The following is a 16,355-nucleotide window of genomic DNA, read 5'->3' as shown; positions in this document are numbered from 1 at the left end:
CCCTTAATGGGATTTAATTGTGAGTTTACTTCTCACTAGTACTTGCATTTCGCTTCACACATTGGGTCATGTCTCCTGCGGTACACTCACTGACGGTAATTAGGTATAATTGACTAAGTACAGATTTGCTCAGCATTTGGTCAAGTGGTCTTTCCTCTGAGACACGGGAAGTACGCTTTTAAGTCACCGTATTTGATTAAAGGAAACAACGCAATCCTGGCTGCTGTGGTTCGAGGGAATTATTTTGGTTTTGACTCGGATTTCACACTGATGTCGTCTAAAATATTTTCATTTTCTTGTAAGCTCCATTTTATAATAGACTCCCACTGAAGTCTTACTTCTCATTCATTGGGAAAGTATTGTTTGTTTTCTAACAAGTGAAATGTTGAGACAGTGTCACGTATTCTGCCAGAGGAACCGCTGGAGGCGTGTCTGTGCATAGAAGTTTTTTGTTGTTATTGTTTTGTTTTTTTTTTTTTTTTTTTTTTTTTTTTACATCTAAACCCATCCGGAGTGTGTTTTCTGTTTTCTGTTGTGGGCCATCTGCATGGTTTTCAAAGTGTTGGTGGTCCTGAGATTACCGGGTTGGTCTGGTGATCCTGACCTTGGGTTTCCCATCTGTCCTTCAAAGAAAGCAAATCTCTTCACATGCTTTTTGAGTATTTTGGGATTCTCTATGTCAGTGGTTCTCAACCTTCTGGCCCTTTAAATACAGTTCCTCATGTTGTGACCCAACCATAAAATTATTTTCGTTGCTACTTCATAACTGTAATGTTGCTACTGTTACGAATTGTAATGTAAATATCTGATATGCAGGATGATCTTAGGTGACCCCTGTGAAAGGGTCGTTCGACTGCCAAAGGGGTCTCGACCTACAGGTTGAGAACTGCTGCTCTATGTGATTTAAAATGAACATTTCTTTTTTTTTAATCCTCACCTGAGGATATTTTCCATTGATTTATTTTTATTTTTTCTTCCTTAGAGAGAGTGGAAGAGAGCAGTAAAGACAGAGAGAAACACATTCATTGATTGGTTGCCTCCTGCACGAGCCCCGACCAGGGCCCAGGCCAGGGAGGAGCCTGCAACTGAGGTACTTGCCCCTGACAGGAATCGAACCCGGGACCCTTTGGTCCGCAGGCTGATGCTCTATCCACTGAGCCAAACTGGCTAGGGCTCTATGTGACTTAAGAAAAAAGCATTGCTCTGCTTTGAAAAACTGATTGGAAGTCTCTTGTAAGATGTGGACTTACTTCCTGATGTGAGGATTGGTTCTTCATCCTCGTTCCTTTTCCATTCTGTCAGCAGGGCTGGCTCTGGACTCTTGGTGCTGTTGATAAGTCTGTCTCCTTTGCTCAGGCAACCACTTATTTATTGCTGCTCAGGCAGCTTCTGCGACCTTAGGGCTAGATTTGTATCCTGCCCTTTTTTATCATAGGCAGCCTGAAGTGCTCCTGTGCCTCCCACGTTCCAGCAAATACCCTCGCTTGGGTCCTCCTGGGGGTGATGCAGTGACGTGAACCTTATTCTGTTTTTGGAAAGGTGTTCATTAACTTTGCCATGAGTTTCACTGACTTTCTAGGAAGACATCCCCTGTGTCCTGTGGTTTCAAGTGCTCCTTGCACTGCAGGGCCCTCCCTCCCAACAAGAGAAGCGCAGGCTCCAATGGAGTCCTCTACCCCGGGCTCGCGACCTGGAGCATGTCCATGGGTGTTGGCACCAGCGACTCACAGCAGTCAGTCCTCTGTGGCCACCCTCGGGGTGCGCCTGCTTGCCGCTGCCTTCAGCTTCTCTGGCTTCCCTACCTCCTATCCCTTCTCCGGGACATAGTTTCTGCTTTGCCGTAGGGCTCGGTCTGTATTCTTTTTAAGATGTTCACAGTGGCTAAGACCTAGAGCAGTGATGGCGAACCTTTTGAGCTCGGCGTGTCAGCATTTTGAAAAACCCTAACTTAACTCTGGTGCCATGTCACATATAGAAATTTTTTGATATTTGCAACCATAGTAAAACAAAGATTTATATTTTTTGGTATTTATTTTATATATTTAAATGCCATTTAACAAAGAAAAATCAACCAAAAAAATGAGTTCGCGTGTCACCTCTGACACGCATGTCATAGGTTCGCCATCACTGACCTAGGGCTTCCTACAGCCCTGGCTGGTGTGGCTCAGTTGGTTGGGTGTCATCCTGTGCACCAAAAGGTTGTAGGTTTGATTCCCGGTCAGAGCACATACCCAGGTTGCAGGTTTGAGTTCCAGTTGTGGTGTGTGTGGGAAGCAACCGATGTTTCTATCCCATTGATGTTTTTCTCTCTCTCCCTCTCTCTAAAAAACCACTTAAAAATGTTTAAAATGAAAAAACAGGGCTTCCTACAGACCAGGCCCACTTCTGAGCTCCTTACAAGCACTTGGCCCTCGCAGCGCCATGGGTACTTTGTTCTGTGTGCAGCTGGGAATGGTGCCGGCTTCAGTCTGCTCGGAGCCCTGACCCTGCTGTGCGAGGTGCTCACCCTGCATCCCTGTGGTGCCTGCCTGCTTGCCCCTTTCAGCTCCTGGTCCTTGGGAGGAAACTGGAATGGCAGACGGGCTGGTGGGTATTGCAGAGAAACCGAAGGGGGAAATCTGGGTGAACTCCCAATGCTTGTAGCACTGAACAAAAACAACCATGTAATGAAATGATTACGAACTGGGTGCAGAAGCCACACAGCCTGAGTTCCAGACTCCTCTGCAGTGATCAGCCACGTGACCTTGGGGAGGTGGCCCAGAGTCCATAAAAGGGTGGAGGTGGCACTGCCCCACCAGATCGAACAGGATTAGGCTGGAGAATGGGTGTGATCTGTCAGCAGCACAGTGCTGGGGCTCGGTGAGCCCTGGAAACCGATGGATCCTTTGGTGTCATCCCCCGGCCTGGGGCTGGGGCCTTGTTTCTGGCAACTCACCTTTTGAATTTTTTTCCTGCCTTGACCTTTGACCTTGCTTGCCCGTCCCCTCATTTGACTTCCTGTTATCTTGGTAGTCCTGGATGTTTCTGTTCCATTCAGACAGCTGGGCTTTGTCTCTTGCCTGGTCAGGGCCACCAGAGTAGAGAGATGCTTGCTACTGGCTGAATTTCCACTAAAAAACAGGTGTGTCTGGGTGGTGGGTGACCCGGCAGGACTGCCACAGGGAGCGGTCCTGACTACCCAGAGGAAAGTCCACTCCTCCCACTGTCTTCCTTTGATTCAGCTGCACAACCCGGGGCGGCTGCGCCACACGCCTGTGTTTTCCTGTGACGACTCTTCACAGCTATAATGGGACTTCTATTAAAAACTAAAAGCCACCCGGGCGCAGGACAAACAAACCCGTCCAAGACAGGCCCAGCCCAAGGTCGCATCCAACCCAAGATCTGGAGCAGCCTAAGATTTGTTTTCAAAGAAACAGAAAGATAAAACTTCAACTCACTCACAATACAACTGAGAAGAAAGCTGGCACTTAATTTAATAAATACAGCAAACGACACAGTGCTTCAATTCTCTAACATGGCCAGTTAAGAGCACAGGAGGGGTGAGGCTGTGGGAAGTAAAGGAGATGGAGGAGGAAGGGCAGGACGTGCCCAGGGGAGCGCTGTTGGCCCTTTAAATACAGTTCCTCATGTTGTGACCCAACCATAAAATTATTTTCGTTGCTACTTCATAACTGTAATGTTGCTACTGTTACGAATCGTAATGTAAATATCTGATATGCAGGATGGTCTTAGGCGACCCCTGTGAAAGGGTCGTTCGACCCCCAAAGGGGTCGCTACCCACAGGTTGAGAACCGCTGCCCTAATCTCTCCGGGAGTTCTATCTCTCCTGAAACAGTGTTGACCCTGCAGTTCTGAAGGTCTGTTACTTCTGTATGGTTTGCGTTTTAGAAATTCGTTTTGGGAATTTGGAGTTGTCCGTCTGCTCGGCCTGCGCGACGCTCACAGGCTGCGGGGCGCCTGACTTCTCGGGGTAAGTCCCCAGTGCTTGACGCTTGCACTGTGAACCCACATGCACGCTGACTTGTGAGCCTTGTTCTTCTGAAACCAAATCTATTTCAGTGTTTCGGTCCTGCTAGTCCTAATGGCGACAGTATATAATTCGACTCAAAGGGAAAATAAGATTCACTGTAAAAAATAGAATAAATAGGCGGACAGTTCTTCATGGCTTGGCTCAAAGCCTCAGAGCTCACCCTTCCTGGAGCCAGAGCCACAGCAAGGTAGTGGCAGGGTCTGGCCAGAGCGTCACTTCGACGCAGTCCTGGATGGAATTAAGTTGTGGCTCAGAACTTGAGCACAAGCCAGCTGACCTCCTGGCCCACTGAGCAGGTGACCCACTGGTCTTTGAACACCCAGCAATGCTGGCCCCCCCCCCCCCCCCCAACAAGTTTGCGGTTGATTGAGCAAGAAGGAGTGGGCCAGGTCCTGCCCCCTTTTCATGGAAATGATGAGCCCTCGGAGTTGAGGTGCCAGAGCAATAAAACCTGGGGTGGGCGGGGCTGTGATCTCCAGATGCTGTGTGCTCTCGCTTTCGCTGCGACGGCCGTGGTTTGGAAAATACTGTGAAAAAAACGAAGTGGCTACCATGAGTCTGCACGTTCATATGGTTCATATTTGACTTGGAATACCCGAAAACCAAACCCTTTAATTTCCCTTGAGTAAAAGTGATACATTGACTAAAATGTCTCGTCCTACTTAAGTGGGAGCCGTGGCGAGGACGATGATGTAAAACACCCAGGAGTCATGACTGTGCTGGAGCGCCGGGCTGGGTTTGGGTCCAGGGGTGTAGGTATAACTTACATACGGGGAAGTGCACAAATCGTACATATTAGCTCCATGGGTTTTGCATATTTATCCATGTAAATGTATAAAGCATTTCCAGCACCCCGGGCCCCCGAGCTCCCTCCCTGTCACTACCCCCATCCCTAAGGGTGACCAGTACTTGGCGTCTATTATACATCAGTTTCTCACCCTCAGCACTGTAGACATCTGGGGCCAATAATTCCATGTGTGGGGGGCTGTTCCCTGAATTGTAGGATGTTAGCAGCATCCCTGACCTCGACCCACTGGACGCTGGTATCATTCCCTGCCCAGGTGTGACAATCAAAAATGACTCCATGCATTGCCCGATGTCTCCTGGGAGACAAAATCACGGCTGGTTGAGAACCACCACCATAGATCGTTTTGACTATTGGGAACTTCGTGTAAATGGCACCATCCAGTATGCACTCTTCATATCTTTCATGCAGAATTATTTCTCTGAAGCCCACCCACGCGGCGATTTGTCCCAGTAGTTTGTTCTTTTTCATTGCCGAGCAGCACTGCATTATATTAACAGACTGCAGTGTATGGATGCATCCTATTGTTGATGGACCCTGTCGTTTCCAGTTGGGGTTGCAATGAGTAAAGCTATGAAGGTTCTCCCGCTTGTCTTTGGCGCACGTGTGCCCTGTGTCTCTTGGGTGCACATCAGTAGACTCTGTCACACAGTTTTCCAAAGTAGCTGTACCAGTTTCCACTCCCACCAGCCAGGGAGGGGATGCCAGCCACGGGGCCTGGTCAGGATGAATGCAGTCCTTTTGATGTCCTCCAAGTCACTTGGTATTGAAATTCACAAAAAGGGGATTCAAGTTCACAGAGATATAGCCAGAGTTTGGCAGTGTTAATAGCAGTGTATCCACTAATAAATTGTTTTCAAAATGATAAATCTCAACAGCTGATTAATCTCACAACTCCACCTTTCATAGTTTGGAACGATGATTACCATTTACTAACTGCCAGGCAGGTAACATTGAGTCTTCGCACAACAATATCTTCCTAATCCTCGCCAGAATCTTAGGAGTGGGGCGGGGTTGGTCCCATTTATAGATCAGGAAACGGAAGCTTAGCTAGTAGTTTGCAGTCACCACGTTTTATCCAACACCCTCTCTCCCCTAATTTGCCCCCATTTTTACAACCTCTGTGAGATGTGCAGAAATTGGCGCCCACATTTTCTGAAGGAAGTATGTGTGAGTGACAGGTGCATCTGGCAGGAATCCTGATCCTGGTCTCCAAGTCCCGCCCCTGGCTTGCTACTCCTCACCTGCTGCCCAACAGGAGGGCTACCCAGGGCCTGAAGCTCTACCTGAGGGGCCAACTGCCGATTCATTTCGCAGCTCCCCCTTTCATGTCAGTCACACATTTGCCACCCTGAAGCCAGTTCCCAAAGCCCAGGACAGAAGAACTGAGAGCAGATACCCTCAACCGAAGCATCACCAGGGGTTGTCTCTGTAGCTTGTTTTTTCTCTTTCTTTCCAATCTTCCTATTTGTATATTCCAATTTTTCTACAATGGGTATTTTTTTAATCTTCTACATTTAGAAATATTTTCTCCCTTTTGTCTCCCCTGCTTGGTATCGCCAGCCCAGGGAGCTGCTGGAGCCCCTCCCACCCCCACCAAGGGTCCTGGGGTCTCCAAGGCCCCCAGTTTGGTCCTGTTGCAAGTCAAGGAAGGGCTTATCTTGATTCCAATAACTGAGGGACACGTCTGCCAAGTCTGCTCCCTCTTGGAATTCAAGTACTGGTTTGAGAATGTGAGATTCAGTTGCATGCACCCGAAATGCAAGTATCTAATTCCACTTTTAAAATACAGAGAGCGCAGGCCGCCGTGGCATCGTGCGCCATTCCATCGCAATGAGTTCATCACTCAGATCCTAAACCTAAGGATTAAATTCTCTTTTAAATATGTACGGTTTCCAACTTCTGGGAAAGTATGCCTGGGAAAAATGTCTTTGGGGTTTCATCAAACACTTGGAAAATAATCTGAAAACATTTTTCCAAACCCTGAGTGGTTCCAGCCTGAATCCTAATTGATAGTTAATAAGTATGTCTATAGGACCTTCTCAGCCTGCTCTTACTGCTGTAAATAGCGAAGGAGACCTCTCTGTGCTGAGGATTTATCACCAGTAACGCTGCTCTGGCCAGTCTGTCTCCACCATCACAAAACAGCCTTGTCTCCCTCTCCCTGCTTCGCAGAAGTACTTGCCCCAAGTCTGCTATTAATCTTTACCAGAATCAGATCTTGGGTCCATTTCAAGTGCATTTATTCATTTGTTAGACCGTTCTTGAGCATTGACTCGGGGCCAGGTTTTTCTTGTAGTTGCAGGGAGATTAAAAACGAGAGGAGGTGAGAATTTTGACAAGTCCAGTGGAGCTCACGGTCAGTGGGAGAGAGCAGGGCCCAGGTACAGCAATACTGTGGCCAGTGCTTAGTTACCGAACATGCAGAATAAAACACACAGGTCATGCGCACGTTCTGTTAGATTTATTCCTGTAGTATTTCATTTCGGGGGAGCTATTGTAACCAGTATTATTTTTAAATTTTCAGTTATCAGTTGTTTATTGCCCGTATAAAGACATATGATTGATTTTTGCATGTTGACCTTGCATCCCGAGACCTTGCTAAATTCATTATTTCTATAAGCTTCTTTTATAGGCTCCTTAAGCTTTTCTACATAGACAATGATGTATGCAAAGAAGGATAGTATTGTTTCTTCCTTTTCAGTCCTAAGGCCTTTAAATTCCTTTTCTTGTAACGTTTCACTGGCTTTCAATAAAGTGTGTTATTGGAATGGTAAGAATGTATATACTTGCCTTGTGTCTGATCCTAAGGGGAGACATTTGGTCTCGCACCATTGAGTAGAATGCTAGCTGTGGAATTTTTATAGATATCCTTCAGCAGATTAAGGAAGTTCCCTTCTACTCTTTTTTTTTTTTTCTCTCTCACTGTTTTTTATCCCCACTGTTTTTATTGATTTGAGAGAGAGAAACATCGATGTGAGAGGGAAGCATGGATCAGTTGCCTCCTGCACACGCCCCAATCAGGGATCAAACCCACAACCTTTTGGTGTATGGGAGATGCTCCAACCAACTGATCCACCTGGCCGGGGCGCTTCTACTCTCAGTTTTTTGAGAGTTTTTATCATGAATGGATGTTGACTTTTGTCAGATGTTTTTCTGTACCAATTAGTATGATCATGTGTTTGTTTTTTTTCTTCAGTCTATTATTATGGTGGGTGGCGTTGATTGATTTCTTTACTACTCCAGCAACCTTGCATTTCTGGGATAAACTCCATTTAGGCCTGCTGTAATATATTTTTTATATAGAGCTGGATTCAATTTGCTAGCACTCGTTGAAGATTTTTGGGTCTAGGTTTATGATGTGCTCTGGTCCGTACACATTTCTCGTACTATCTTCACATCGCTTAGGTCTCAGAATAATACTGGCCTCAGAAAATGAATTGGTAAGTATTCCCTCCTCTTTTATTTTCTGAGAGACACTGTGTAGTATTGGTGTTATTTCTTCTTTATATGTTTGGTAGAATTCACCAGCAAAGTCATCTGGGCCTGAGGATTTCTTGTGGGGAGTGGTGGTTTTTAACTATGTGTTTAATTTCCTTCGTAGATAAAGGGCTGTCGGATAATCTCTTTCATCTTAGAAGCATTTTGGTCCTCTGGCTTTTCAGGAATAGTTCTAATTCATCTATGTTGTGAGTTTATGTTCATGGAGATGCTCACCGTGTCCGCTCATTCTCCTTTTAATGTCTGTATGGGCTTCTCTGGGGGTAGCACCTTTTTATTCTGGATACTGGTTGATGTGTCCTCTCTCTGTCAGTCTTGCTAGAGGTTTGTCAAATAGGATTGCTCTTTTCAAAGTGTCAGATTCTGGTTTCATTGATTTTTCTCTTTTTTTCTGTTTTCAATGTCATTGATTTTTGCCTTCATCTTTATTATTTCCTTCTGTTTGCTTTGGATTTATTTTACTCTTATTTTTCTGGGTTCTCAAAGTGGGATTGTGGGTTAAGATTTAATTGGGGAATACCTATTTTTTCTTAATTTTTTTCAAGTGCTGTAAATGTCCCTATAAGCACGGCTTTAGCTGCATCTCACCAATTTTGATACTTGGTATTTTCATGTTCAGTTCAAAACTATTTTCTAATATCGCTTGAAACTTTCATGCATGTGCAGCTCAGGGGTGAGCCTGGGAGTCCGGGTACCACTTCCTTGGGGTCGGTCGCTTTCTTGAGTGCCTCCCCCTCTCCATCTCCCCTAACAGATGTCCTCCTTCCCCCTTCGGTGGCCAGAGGGTAGGGCCCTGGTGCCCTGCCCTGCCATGTTCTTCCTGCCACTGTCTGCCTCCGGGGCCAAGTGGTAGAGCATGGATTGTGGGAAAAGCTAGGACCTGCATGATCTTGGGACCACAGATTTGTGATTAGAAAGAGCCTTCCACTCTTTGAAGTTTCAGGTGCCTGCCCAAGGCCAAGTTCACTATCTCCCTCCTGCATTCCGCCTGCGGCCAGCCCGGAGCAAGTGGGAACAACAGCAGGAAGGAAAAATAACCGAGGGCATCCCCTCTCTGACTCATCAGAATCTCCCTCTGGTGTTGCTTGGCCCAGAGACAGAGGGTTCTGTTGGAGCTCGCTTGGCCTCACTTGGTGCAGTTCACGTGGAGGTGATGGTGGGCTCAGCACCACGGCCCCAGGGGCGGGCACTTTGGGTCTGGTTCCTTCCTGTCTGTCTGCCTCCCTGTACTTCTCAGAGTTCCAGAGAGTGCGCCCTGCATGCCTCAGGGGTCACAGCTGCTTCCTTGGAAGAGCCAGGAAGGACCCTGCTCATCTGTCGTGAGGACCCACCCCTGCGCAGGTTCATCTTGAATAAGGCAGCCTGTGGGAGCCCGGAAGCTGCGGACGTGTGGATCCCAGCGCAGCCTGCTCTCAGGGACCCAGGAAGTCAGTCACATTTAAACTGCGAAAGCCATTTTCCTTCACAAAGTGCACGTCTCCACCCAGACTTCAGCTTCTCTGGGCACGTGTGTTCCTCAGCCTGACTCCACGTTTCGCACGTTTCGCACGTTGAGCTGAATGTTCTGCTCTTCACTGGGAGAGCGGAGACAGAGTGGAGAAGTTCTGAGGGAGCTTATCAAGTCCTGTCCTGTCACAAATGGAGAAACCAAGGTGCAGGGAGGGAAGGTGGCAGAGCTGGGAGTCCCCTGCCTCCCAGGCCCTGCTGTGATGTCACTGGGCAGGGGTGTGCACGAACCCCGCTGACCTGAGGGCGCTGTGTGCGGTGCGGGGTCTTGGCTCCTGGCCAAGACTGTGATTCATCTAAGGAGCGAATGTGCTTGGGTCAAGTACACACAGCCGAGAATCTGTATTTGAATATGAAAAAGAAGAGCTGCCGTTTCTTAAATACTGACCGTTAAACACCAGTTACTAAGCACTTCATAATCCCCCCCTTTATCTCTACACGGCCCTAAGAGGTAGACCATGCTGACCGTCCTCATTTATAGATGAGAGGAGGGAGGACCAGAAAAGGGAGGCGACTTTCCCAAAGCCACACAGCACGGAAGTGCTATGACAAGGATTCGAACCCAGGCCCATTTCATGGTTTGTTTTAGCCAGGACATGCCTTCCAGGTACGCACAGGGGGCTGGCTTGTCTTTCCACGATGTGCTGTCAGGATCTCAGTCTTCTGCCGATCACAGCTTCCTAAGGAAGAACCAGCCTGTCAGCCACAGTGTCAGCCAGCGCTCCTCACAGAGACCTCATCAAGTGGCGAAGGAGCCAGCGCTCGCTCAGATGACTTTAATTTATTGGTGGGAAATGTTAGCAAAGAGCAGTTACCCTCGAAAGGTTTGTGCGTTTATGGTGTTCTGTTTTGATTAAGAATTCTGGGAAGCCGGAGACGGCTTTCTGTGAAGAGAGCTGCCATTTCCCTGCCAACATTGGCTCCTTCTACAGACGGAGCAAGAACACGTCACTCGTGGGGACTTTGTGACCTTCTCTTCCGCTGACCTGTTCCAGTCTCGGTCAGCAAAGCTGACTCAGAGGTCCGAATTCCTGCCCCTTCCTTCGCGCTTATGAGGAGGTGGAATCTCCCCAATTCCCCATCATTTTGATTAATCTCAGAGACAGGCCACAAGGGGGCTGCCCCTGGGACCCCATTCAGGCCGTGGGTGTACACCCAAAACACGTCATCCCGTCGTTGCTGGCACGCTCGCATGGCTGCAAGAGGCAGGTTTGGTGGTGGTTTGCAGTGAGTAAGCAGGTAGCAATAGCTCGTCTACCCTCAGTTCATAATGAGGCAGACCGTTCGGCCATAGGTGTGCCCTGTTTCACAGGTACGTTCCTTCTCCAAGTTCACAGGATGCCCTGTTCTTTCACGTCATCTGGCAGCCACTGTGCTACCTTTGACAGAGCCCGAGAGGCTGGGGAAGCTGGGGCTTATAGATGCCGGGCAGTCCCTCCTCTCTGCTCTACAGATTCTCCGTCAGATGCATTTTCTTCCTCCCTTTTTTTTGACAGAGCCCGAGAGGCTGGGGAAGCTGGGGCTTACAGACGCCGGGCAGTCCCTCCTCTCTCTGCTCTACAGATTCTCCGTCAGATGCGTTTCCTTCCTCCCTTTTCCCCTTCCTCTTCCCTCTCATATTTCTTCCATGTTCTTGTTGTGCACATTCCCCCTAAAGTAATGCATGCTCATTCTAAACACTTTTGTGGGGCAGAGAACAGTAGGGGGGCAGGGGGGACGGACAACAACCCATCAGCTCATCATTCACATTTGTGCATATTTATTTTTTGTCCTTATATCCCCTTCTTTCTTTCTTTCTTTCTTTTTTTTTTAAACAAAAACATTTCAATTGAATTTTAGAAGGAAAGGAAGGGAGAGGGAGAGAGAAAGAGAAACATCGATGTGAGAGGAACACGCTGAGCACACTGGCCAGGGCTCCCTTCTTTATAGATTCAGGACTGGACCCTGATGCGATGCTGTTTTCTTCAGTTTTTGCTCAGCATTTCCCCGGGCCGTGGCAGACACCATCACTTTCAGTGGTGGTTCTAGGGATTGCAATGTGCATCTTTAACTGATCACAACCTACTGAGAGTTAATATTAAATTACTTCAGGAAAATAAAGGACTCTAGCAACAATATATTTCCATTTACTCCTCCCCCATACTAAATGTTGTTGTAGTCACATCTATCATTTCTAGACACATTGTAAACCCAGTAACTCCGTGTTATAATATTTGCTTTAAACAATCCAGTTTATCATTTTGTTCTTTTATGGGTTGTGCTTTTGACATTGTATCTAAGAAATCCTTGCCTAACCCGAGGTCACAAAGAGTTTCTCCTATGCTTTCCTATAGAAATTTTATAGTTTTCAGTTTTACATTTAGGTCTATGATGGGATTGAGTTAATTTTTGTACATGGTGCAAGGTATAGAACAAAGGTAATTTTTTGCATAAGCATATACAATTTTCTACCACCTTTTGTTAAAGATACTTGTCTTTCCCCATCGAATTTGCCTTTGCACCTTTGTAGAAACAATTGGCCATATATGTGTGGGTTTATTTCTAGACTCTCTGTTCTGTTTTATTGACATATTTGTCTCTCTTGATACCAGTAACACATGATTTTGCTTTGTTTTCTAATAACAATCTTGAACAGGAATGTAAATCTAACTTTGTTCTTTTTCAAAGTTGTTTTGTCTGTTTTATATTCTTTGTATTTTCATATGTATTTTAGGACCTGCTTGTTAATTTCTAACAAACAAAAAGATTGCTGGGATTTTGATTGAGACTGCACTTAATTTCAAGAAATACCCAAATTATGGTTCATCAATACAATGTATTTCTCCATTTATTTAGGTCTGTAATTTCCTTCAGCAACATTTGTAGTTTTTAATGTATAGGTTTTGCTCATCTTCTGTCAGATTAAAGCCTATGTATTTCATATTTTGTATACTATTGTAAATGGTATTTAAAATTTTTATTTTTATTTTTTAATATATAGGAACACAATTGATTTTTGTATTTGATCTTGTATCTTGCAATCTTGCTACACTTACTTATTAGTTCTAGGGCCTTTTTGTAGCTTCCATAGAATTTTCTACATAGGCGATCATGTTGTCTGCAAATAGAGTCCTATTTTTCCTTTTCCAATTTGGATGGCTTTTACTTCTTTTTCTTGCGTTATTACACTAGCTAGCATCTCCATTACAATGTTGTATAGTAGTGGCGAAGTGGACATCCTAATCTGTTTCCAGATATTAAGTGGAAACATTGAGACTTTTACTGTTAATTGTGATGTTAAATGTAGACTTTCGTAAGTCTGCCCTTTATTATGTTGAGGCAGTTTCCTTCTATTTCTGGTTTACTGTGAGTTTTTTAAATCATGCTTGAATGTTGAATTTTGTCAAATGCTCAATCTATTGAAGTGATCATCTGGCTTTTCTTCTTTAGTCAGTGGTTATGAATTATATTGATTGATTTTAATAAGTCTTTAACTTGGAATGATTTTAGATTTTATAGAAAAATTCAAAGATAGTGCAGAGAGTTCCACTATACTTTTTGGATTATAATCTAATGCTATATAATTTTGTTTTTCATATCATTACAGCTTTGGTCATAAGTCTTTAAAATTGTTACTGTGTCCATTGTGGATATGCCCCTATCCTTTTTCCTCCCCCAACACAGCAACATGTTTTAAGCTTAGTCTTTTTATCATTAGGATAAGTTCCTCTTTATCCCTGGAAATATTTCTTGTTCTGAAGTTTACTTTGTCTGGTACTAATGTCACCACTACAGCTTTCTTTTGATTAGTATGTGTTGAATGGTATACATTTTTTCATCCCTTTACTTTTAACTTATTTATATCTTTACATCTAAGATAGTTGAGCCTTGCTTTTTTATGCTATCTGACAATCTCTGCATTTGAATTAGGCATGTTTAGGCCATTTATGTTTAATATCAGTATCAATATAGCTGGGTTAAAACCTAGAATTTTTGCTATTTGTTTTTAATTTTTCTTATCTCTTCTTTGTTGTCCCCTCCCCATTTTTCTTGCCTTCTTTTAGGTTAACGAACAGCTTGTATTGTCAGTGGGAAGGGACTGGGATTGAGGCAGGTCTGCCCTGGTATGGTCTGGAATGTGTGTGTTCTTGACTTTGTGCAGGAAAGATTTCACGATAAAAGTCCAGGTGATTTTGAGAGTACGTTTATTAAAGCTGGGGCAGTGAAACCAAGGGATGGATTAAGATCGAAAAGGCAAGATCGTAGCAACAGGAGTGAGCCTAGGTGAGGCTGGCTTGGCCCTTTAAGAAGGAAAGTCACAGAGGCAGAAGTGAGCCAGCTGGGCTGTGTGGACTCAGGAAACAAGTTACAGCGGCAAAAGGAGGGCCTTTGGAGACAGGTTCAGGGGGTAAACTTGGGACAAGCTGCTGCTGCCTGCTGCTCCCCTGATTGCAAGTCTCCTGGGAACCTTTAGAATTTAGGAGAAAGAAAGCAAAGATACATGCCTGAAGAAAGAAGGGTGTGTGTGGGGGAGAGGGGGGCGCGGGCGGGGAAGGTGCCGTGCCTTAGTCTCTAGGGTTTTTTCTGTTTCTAAAGGCAGGAATTCTAGAGGAGTCTCAGGGGAGGATCTCTAGAATATTCATCAGCTTTTCAGATGTGTCCTTTCCAGATGATGTGCTGATTCATCAAAATGAGCATATAGGGTCAGGGCCATTCTCTGGTCAGTTTAGACTGTAATCCAGTGCTACATAGTATATATATTTGTAGTAAGGAACGTTTTAGAGCATGAAATATGCAGCTCTAGGGAGACTCCAGAGAGTGTCACCAAAGAGGGACCGGAACTGAGGCGGGTCTGCCCCAGCATGGTCTGGAATGTGTAAACTATTCGCTCCTAAGTGTCCTTGGTTACTTAGGGAAGATAAGACCTTGGGATTTATCTGGCTGTAAATTGCTCAGCTGTTTAACTATCTGTCTCAGTTTTCCTCATTCCACTTGTCAAGGAATTTTCCCAGCTTCTTATTCTGATTCCTGCCTTATTCTGATTCCAATTTATCTTTTTTATTTGCTTGCAGGTATTTAAAAAGTGAAAATTTCCTTGGGGATGTATAGAAAGTAGAGGTTTTTTCCTAAAGTAATGAGAGCAATCACAAGATGACTGGTTAAGGAAAAGGTCGAGGATAATAATGCATATGAATTTGCCTCTGTTTACCAGTAGGCAACAGAGGAAACCTACACCAGAAGCCGAGTGCATTTAATCCCCTAAGTTCACAGTTGTGTTGTCCATGACTCAAATCATCACAGGAGTGAAGTGGAGAGTTCTAGAAATGTGGGAGAAGTGAGGTAATGGCTGAAAGCCCAGCCATCTGGAATGACACGGTCACCTCGACTCCCCTTTCCTATCTCATGCTAAGCCTTTCTCTCTGGAGCTGCATATTTCATGCTCTAAAACTTCCCGAGCCAAAGGACACCTCCCTTTAACTAGTATTTTCAGTTCTTATCTGTGTTAAGTACAGTTCTTGGGTTAGCTTGCATCTCTCCAATAGATCAATTTTAGGTAGTATTTTTTTGGGGAGGGGGGGAGGTGGGGAAGGCTAGCAATGTGCAAGGCACTATACCCAGAGCTTTACCTCCATTAGTTCATTCACTCCTCCCAACAACTCTGTGAGGTTCACGTTATTATTAGCCCCACTTTACAGTTGATGAAACTGAGGCTCAGGCCTTCAAGGAAGCTGCTGGAATTCAGGCGGGGCTGTCCAGCGGCCAGAACCCATGCTCTGAACCCCTAAGCTGTCCCAAAGAAGCCCATCATGCTTGGACTCCTATTTCTGTCTTCTCTTCCCCATGGCTGAAGCGAACAGTACGTTATTGCACAAGACGTTCTGAAACATCTTTCCCTTCAGCTATCAGCCCTGGGGAGACAGAGGAAGTGAGACATGGTTCCTGCTTATAGATGCTTGTCATAAAATGAGGTGATGAAGCCATTGTAACAGTTAGCTATTGTCACAGTGATGCTGAGTAACAAACCACAGATAACTGGCTCCTGTGTCTGCAAATCAGCTGGAGGTGAGAGGGGTGGTGTTATCTGATCTATGCCAGGTTCAGCTGGGCTGGCCTCCAAGCTGCAGGTTGGATTCAATTCTACTCCCCACATCTTCATTCTGTGCCCAGTCCTCTAAGGGTGAGCTGGCCATGGCAGAAGCCCAATTGGTCAAAGCCAGTCACATGACCAAAGTCAAGAGGTAGGAAGTACTCTTTGAGGCCATGGGAAGCCACGGAGAACATTCTTCTAGCACATTGAAGAATTATGGACCAATAATTCAATTTACCTCTTCCATTTGGACAAGTGAATAAAGTAATTTGCATGATACACTTGATCTTGGCCAAAAGGCCTTGAGAAACTATGTGTGATTTGCATGATAAATGCAAAAAAGCAAAAGATGCTGTTAAGGAAGACAGAGATATAAGCAATTATGACCTGCCAGCCACACCTTTTCGGAGGAGGCAGCATTTGTGCTGGGTCTTGAAAGGAGGGGT

Source organism: Myotis brandtii, unplaced genomic scaffold, assembly GCF_000412655.1.
Source record: "Myotis brandtii unplaced genomic scaffold, ASM41265v1 scaffold165, whole genome shotgun sequence".
NCBI classification, from domain to species: domain Eukaryota; kingdom Metazoa; phylum Chordata; class Mammalia; order Chiroptera; family Vespertilionidae; genus Myotis; species Myotis brandtii.
Note: the sequence above shows the minus strand (reverse complement) of the source record.